At 37.8% G+C, this 8,277-nt stretch overlaps 1 protein-coding gene across 1 annotated transcript in view; it reads right to left on the bottom strand.

The window, feature by feature from the left end:
- Parg (poly(ADP-ribose) glycohydrolase) overlaps positions 1-8,277 on the bottom strand; it is a 123,554-nt gene that overhangs the window by 57,611 nt on the left and 57,666 nt on the right. The window lies entirely within an intron of this gene.

Here is an 8,277-nt window from a genome sequence, read left to right as displayed (position 1 = left end):
CTCACAGACATCTGCCTGCCTCTGCCTCCTGAGTGCTACAATTAAAGGTGTACACCACCATGCCCAGCTCCCAAGACTTGAGTTTCAACAAACAGTGTGGTGTGGTGGCATATGCCTTTAATCGGCAGAGGCAGGTGGATCTTTGTGAGTTTGAGGCCAGCCTGGTCTATACAGTGAGTTCCAGGACAGCTAGGGCTACAAGGAGCAAACAACCTGAAAAAGGCAAAAAAAAAAAAAAAGGGGGGGGGTTTGTTTAAAAACGCCTTTATAATTTATAAACACTCATTCTACATTTTTATCAAATAATAAAGAATTCTTCCAGTGTAATTTTGGAGAGCCTGTAAGATGATCTGGTCTCAAAGGGCATCTACTACAACCAGATGTCTTCAGAACTGTCCAAGTCAGTAGTACTCTCCTCCACCTGCTTCTCCAGTCCATCTGTCCATCTGTCTGTCTCCCACTGTCAACTGGGGGTCAGTTAATGGTAAATATTATTTATAATGCATAATGTTACTAGGTAGTTACACAACTAAACAAAAATGGAATCTGAGAAAATCCACATCTGAGTAGTGGTAATAAAGTGAGGAAAGTACACAGATAGTTACGAGAGATATTGGGGGGGGTGGCTGAATGAACGCCTCTGGTAACTAAACAGATCCTGTCATGGACTGAATGTTTTTCTTCCCAGTATTCCTGTGGAATATTCCTATGGACTCCCCAACATGCTTGTATTTGGAAATAAGGCCTGTGAGGAGGTGGTAAGGTTTAAATTAGGTCAAATGAATAGAGTCTGAGCCCTATAGGATCAGGTTCCTTCTGAAAGGAGGAAGAGCCACCATGTGAGATGGTGAGAAGCAGTCTTCAAGATAGAAGAGCGCTCCTATGGAACTCAGTCAGCCAGCATCTTGGTCCGGGATGTCAAGCTTCCCAAATTGTCAAAAATAAAATTTCTGTTGTTTGAGTCACACAACCTGTGGTATTTGTAAGAGCAGGCCAAATTAATATAGATCCTATGCTCGACAGTAAATCCAGTGCCTGCCTTGTACCATTCAGTCTCCAGTGAATTTCACTTTGCTTTCTCTGTAATGGCATGACATTGCTATTGTTAACATGTAATTCAGTTTATCCTGGGGAAAGAAAAACAGAGCTTTAGAAGCACATGACCTGAGTAAGTAGTTCATTAAAAGACTTTACACAAAAGCACTTTTGGGTCTAAAATCTAGCTTTCCAAAGGCATTTTAAAAGCATATGGAGATTCAGTAGCTTTAAATAATGAAGATCTCTGCCTCTAGTCATGTATTCTGACTTTTAAGTGCAGAACACCTCCAAGTAAAAGTCTACTTTAGTGAGTACTGAAAGAGGTAATGTTTTTCATTAGAAGAACAAGCTTACATAAGTATCTAGAGAGGGAAAAGTAAATTTTGTAGAAAATTCTACTGACCAACTAAAATGAATTAGAAAATGGAAAAGAAACAGAAATTTCAAAGGATTCTTTTTACAATGATCTAAATTCAGAGTCAACTTCTGGAGAAACAATTAATATGAATATTTTCTAAAAAGAACACTAACACTGTGTAGTATTTTAACCTAATCTGTATCTTTAAAAATAGTTTAACAGTACCTATACAATAATTTTTACTTACTTTTGATTTGTTGTCCTAAAATACTTAATACAAATATGCTTAAGTCTGACTGATCACAAAAAAAGGCTGTGAGAGTGCCAGCTTCAGTTTCATCTTGTCTGTAATGGGTCAACTAGAATAGACTGCTTAAATCACAGTGAGTCTAAATGAAGAAGTCACATGGCAATTTAATTAAACACCCTAAATCAATAAATACAATTTACTAAATGAATATCTTAGACTCTACTGAAAAATCTCTTTCTGAGCTTACTACTTAGAAGAAGAAAGCAGTGTGGCTAGAAAGCAGAGCCACCACTTTTTTAAAAAGCATTTTTTTAAAGCACTGAAACGATGTTCAATTAAGGGGGAAAAGCTCTTCAATACAGCCATCACAGAAAGAGAAGAAAATGGCTATTTTCCTTAATGAATAATTTCCCCAAAAGGAAAAATATTCCATATGTGGTCAGCTATTTGTAAAATCACATAAAAATCCATATATTTCATAACCACGATGGCAAACCATTAACCTTAGGAGCCCCTTGGGATTTTAGATTTATTATCCTGGCAATACGGAATTTCTAGATTACATGGCTATTATTATCACTACAAATTGAGTGCTACAGTTTTATTTTGGAAATTTAAATCTTAAAGGCACAGAGTAGGGGATGGTAGTGCATGCTTGCAATTCCAGAACTTTGGGAGGTAAGAAGCAGGAAGATCAAGAGTTCAAGGCCAGCCTCAGCTAGTGAGTTCAAGGTTAGCCTGGGCTACGTAACACTGTCTCAAAGCAAGCAAGCAAACAACCCCGACCCCCTATCTCAAAAGTATAAATCAAGCAGAATCTCAATACATTATATTTATTTACTTCTTCAAGCGTATTTTCAAATCACTGTGTAACCAAACATGCTTTCTCATCTTTTAAAATTTAAAATGTCATTAGTTAATTTTTTAAGAAATTAATATTGTAGGGCTAGAGAGATGGGTTGTCCTTGCAGGGGACTCGGGTTTGATTCCTCACACCCACATGGTGGCTAACAACCATCTGTAACTCCAGTGCCAGGGGATCTGACAGCCTCTTCTGACCTCTGTGGCTACTGCATGAGATGGGTGAACTTAATGCAGGCAAAACATGCACACACATAAAATACAAAAATAATAAAATATTTTTAAAAATTGATATTGTATTATGATGTGTGTGTGTGTGTGTGTGTGTGTGTGTACGCATGTCCACGTGTGATGTAGAAGTACAGTCATTCAGACAACAGGATAAAATAAATTATCCTGTTTTGGTATCATGTGAAAATGACAGAATTCACTGGCAATGCACATGAAATGTCATGAGAATGATGTACAATCTGAGAACAGTATGTAGTGGGTAAAGAAAAAGACAAAGGGACTGATGATGGATCTCAAGAAGCAGGGGGAGGTGAAACAGGCTGAGAGAAATGGGGCTGGAAACAGGAACAGATGAGACACAAAACCAGAGAGAAAGATATGACAAGAGAAAGATAGAGACCGATAGAGAGAGAGAAAGGAGACTCACAGTGATTAAACATCCTCTAATTTTTAAAAATTATATGTATGTATATATGTATATATTTGATTTGTTTTTTGAGACAGAGTCTCCATGTAGCCCCAGCTAACCTAGAACTCACTATGTAGACCAGGCTGGACTCAATCTCACAGACTTTGCCTGCCAATGCCTCCTGAGTGCTGGGATTAAAGGTGTGTTCCACCACATCTGGCCTGATAATATATATATTTTATTTGGTCTTTTGAAGCAGGGTCTCCCTGTAGCCCCAGCTGTTCTGGAGCTTACTATGTAGACCAGGCTGGTCTGGACTGAAAATATTTTTTAATTTACTTTTATTTTACGTGTATGAGTGTTCTGTCTACATGGACATAAGTATACCGGGTGCATGAAAATCCACAGAGGTCAGAACAGAACATTGGATTCCCCTAGAACTGGAGTTACAGATTGTTGTGAGCTACCATGTGGTGCTGGAAACCAAACATGGTCCTGTATAAGAGCAGCTAGTGCTCTTAACTGCTAGGTCATCTTTCTTTAGTCCCATATCATCTAATTTTATAACTTCCCAACACATTTCTAAATAATGCAGATTTTTCAAAAGTCTTGGTATATATATGTGAAATATATTTTTCAGTCAGCAGAATGTATGTAAATTTGTACATAAACCAGGTCATAATAATCCTTGTGCATGTAGGAAAGATTATTTCCACAGTTTACTACATGAAAATTTATTTTAAAAAGCCAACAGAAAACACTAGCCAGGCAACCTCACTTAGTTTGTATTTTAAAGGGAAGAAATCGGTTAAAGGGTCAGATAGTTATTAATGGGTGTTTTTCTTTCTGTACGTATAAAGAGAAACATGGTTAAATAAGATTTTTCCCTGAGTGGAAATACTGAAAAAATTACTGGAATTAGATTACATACAAACACACAAACACACACACACACACACACACACACACGCATGCACACACGCACATGCACGCACGCACGCACAGACACACACACACACACACACACACACAAATTTTAAATTAAGGATTAATCCCATTAGTATACAGTAAATCAAGTCCGAAGCACTATAACCTCCACTTTAAAACAGAAGCAAGTGATAATAAGGACCTAGCCAGAGAGTCATTTCTGGCTCCACTGTGAGGCACTCTGCCATATGGCCCCAGCAGCATTTACAATCCAGAGAAGAGACAGATGTAAAAGCCCTCTGGGCTGACCACTGCTGAGACCCTCAATTTATCTCTGACTATCTAGTTTCCATGCAATTTCAGAGCATCAATGCTAATCACATTGGAAGCCTTTATATGAATGTTCAGGCCATGAAAGGCAAGCAGGGGAAAAGGTCAGAGTTATTTAACATAACTAAGCAGGCCTGGAAGAACACAACAATAAATAAAACAGGAAGACTTATTCAATTTATTGACGTCAGCTTCCCAACACATACTCTTACCATTTTTCTTATTCAATCAAGTAGCTAGCCATATCTCACTTGAGATTGAGTATACTCACACACTTACATACAACTCTGAATTACCAGAAATTATAATCATAAATACAAACCAGCCAAAGGGAAAAAAAAAAGGAACACATCCACAAGAAAATGCTATTTTACCAAATGTCTAATCAGACTGGGTACCTCATCTTTTATAATCATGTGGAAAAGGGAAACTTTGTTCTGTCCTCTATTTCTTGAGCATTCTCAGGGCATTCTGCTCTTGCATGGCAGTGAGACACAGGAAAAGCACTGAGCATGATCAGAAGACTGTTCAAGTTTCAATCCCCTGCCTAGAAACTCCCACAGAGAGCTCTAACAGATACACTGGTGGCTTTGAACAGTCACTATTCCTGTTGTTTGCTAGGTTAGGGTCATTAATGTTGGTTAGGGTCTCATAATGGGAAGCAAATACACACTGCTGGAGTTCTTGTAACAGCTGTGGCATTAATTCCCTTCTAGTGTTCTAGAATCCAAAAGAATATCCATTAGCCAGAGAGATAAGAGTATACTTGACTTTAAATCTTCAACTGATCTAGTTAAACTTATTGTTAAAATGATATTTACTATAAGCTTAAATCCTTCATCTTCAGAGAGAGAATTATTTTGTCATTAAAAAAAAAAAAACCCTAAAAACAAAGCCTTTGGGACTAACACTCTATGACACTAGAGAGAACTTTAAACATATTTTCCAACTGTCATGTAAGTTGTAAGAAATGTTGTCCATATAAAACAAGCCGCATTAAAAACACTGACACTCCAGTAGTAATCAGCAAACCTACCATCCAGATTTTAGTCTCTAATCTAAATAAAAGGAATCAGGGACCCTTAGAAAAATGGTTTATTCCACAACTGAGGCACAGAAAAAAGATAAGCCTAGAACATTTTGTGATTCTAAAAGGAAGGAAATGCACATAACAAAAAAGATAGAGAGTTTTTCAAAAGTATGTAAGAACCAACCTAAAAAAAAAAGGCCCTACCCTGGGCGTGATGGTACAATGCCAGCTGGGGCTACAGGAAGACCCTGTCTCTAAATAAATAAATAAATAAATAAATAAATAAATAAATAAATAAATAAATAAAGATGCATTTGCCACACACCTTTAATCCCAGCACTGGGGAGGCAGAGGCAGGTGAATCTTTGGTGCGTTCAAGGTCGGCCTGGTCTACATAGTGAGTTTCAGGTCAGCTAGAGCTACAGGGAGACCATCTCAAAAAGACCAAAAACAAAAGCCCTAATGATCAATAGAACAATGTGAGTAATAAAATGAATCATGAGTGCCTTAAATTTTATTATGTATAATTATGTATCATTCTGATATTCTAAAAGATTCAAGGTAAGGGGCAGAGGTTTCTTACAATAGAATTTCAATTAATGAGCATAAAAGATAAAACAGCAAAATTACAATAGGCACTATAATAATTGCAGACAAGGTCCACTAACAGATACTAAAGTTAGTGCAGAAAAATGTGAGACAAGAAATTATTTGCTAAATGGGGGGGGCACTCTTCTGTAAATAAACCCCCACCCTATGCTCTGTTAGCAAGCCCGATAAACTCATTAAGATTAAAAAAAAAAAAAAAAAAGAAAAAAATCATTTGCATAGTGTTTTACCTTTCCTAAGGTAAAATAGAAGACAGTTTTTTTTACAGTGGAAAAACCCAGGAGACATTACCTTGGCTAGCTGAGTACCAATCCTAAAATGAATCACAAACTCACAGATCTGAAGCACTAAGGACAGGATTATTTCTGCCCCAAAGGCACAGTTTAGCCCTGTGTTATGGCTTGCACATATAATCCCAGCACCAGGAAGGTGAAGGATGGGGAATAATCAAGAATTTGATGTTAGCCTGGGTTACAGTGAGACCCTGTCTCAGAAAATCAAAATCAAAACCAAAAAAGCATGGCCTCATTCTAATTGTGAAAGAACATCAGACAAAATCGGGTGGAAAACACTTTACATTGTTAACTAACGAGTAATCTTCAAGGGGGTCAACGTCATAAAAGAATGTAAAAACTCTAAGGGACAGGTTGGAGGAGTCAAAGCAGACATGTGCAATGTATGGCGCTAGCTATGAGCCAGAATAGAAAAAAAGGGTAACAGAAAAGATCACAGAATTCAAATAAAGCTGGCAGGTCAGTGAACGGTATTATATCAATATAACCTAGCCGTGGTTGTTTTTATTTTGGTATAAAAGATGATAGCAAAGTGAAATTGGGTGACTTGAAACTCTTGGATACTATTTTTGTAACTTTTAAGTCTAAAAGTTCAAAGTAAGTTTTTAAGGAGCATTACAAATAGGGAAATTAAAATTAATGGAGCTACTGTACCACTCCCCTTTGAATATAAAAATAGCCTGACTACCTACTGGCTTCTGTGCTTGTCTCATGATTGTACCTTTGTGGCACACTGCCCACAGTGACCCACTCTCAGAACCAACAGACAGGCGATTAGAGAGGGTACGGGTGGGCATATAGCCTGTGAAAGAGGAGCATACAACACACATGGAAGGAAACAGAGGTGAGAGACGAACTGGGGAGCAGGAAGAAAGGAGGGAAAGATGGGCTTATCCATTTGCCAGGAAGATTTCTTACAGCGTTTTCATTTGGGTAGATAAGAGAACACTCATTTGGAAAGTGGCTGAAATCTAAAGTTTTATCAATACCTTTACAATGTATTAATTTGTCAAATAATTTGAACACTCCTTTGTCTTCCTTACAAAATATTATGTTGATAATCATGTCTACCGTGAAAGAAAAAATCACTTTAGTTTTCACTTTATATTTGTATTATATATCTTTTTCCTTTTATGACTTTTTTTGAGGGTTATCACCCTCTTTTTTTTTTTTTTTTTTTGAGACAAGGTTTCACTATGTAGCCCTGGCTGGCCTAGAACTCACTTATGTAGACCATGCTGGTCTCAAATTCACAGAGATGCATCTGCCTCTACCTCCCAAGTGCTGGCATACCACCACACCCAGTGACTTTCTATTTTTACTTTGTAAATATTAAGGATTATAATGTACAACAAACATTTCTGTGAATTATCAAACTGAGCAAGAGATGGAACCACAAGCATTCAGAAGAGGACTTGGAAGACCGGAGGCAACACAGGGTCTGGAGGGACAGCGAAGCCTTAGCTTTACTGGCTCCGGGATCCCAATTAAGTTCTTTACCTCTATGAACTTTAATTATATTGCCTACAAAATGGCAAAAACACTACTTACATAAAATACCATGAAACATCACTCAAATACATTAGTTTCTTTCATCTTTCTCCATTTCTCTGTCAAAAAGGTATTTTCTCTGGGTGTGGTGGAGAAGGCCTTTAGTTTTAGCAGTAGGAGGCAAAGGCAGGTGGATCTCTGTGAGACAGAGGCCAGGCCAGCTGGGGCTGCACAGTGAGACCCTGAATCAAAAAAAGAAAAAGAGGTATTGTCTGAAAACATACCGATTGAAGTTAATGTCTGGGTAACTAGAATACTCCGATCTCATCTTAGCGTTTCGTCGGGGAAATGTACAGAAGAAAGCATTAGCCAGGAGACTGGCAACCTGCTCCTGTGACATTGTGACTGAGTGATTCATCTTCTGTTTCAGAAGCGGTATCGGCTGATGGA

Source organism: Nannospalax galili, unplaced genomic scaffold (assembly GCF_000622305.1).
Source record: "Nannospalax galili isolate Female #2095 unplaced genomic scaffold, S.galili_v1.0 scaffold996, whole genome shotgun sequence".
Lineage (NCBI taxonomy): Eukaryota > Metazoa > Chordata > Mammalia > Rodentia > Spalacidae > Nannospalax > Nannospalax galili.
This window is presented reverse-complemented; position numbering and strand designations above follow the sequence as displayed.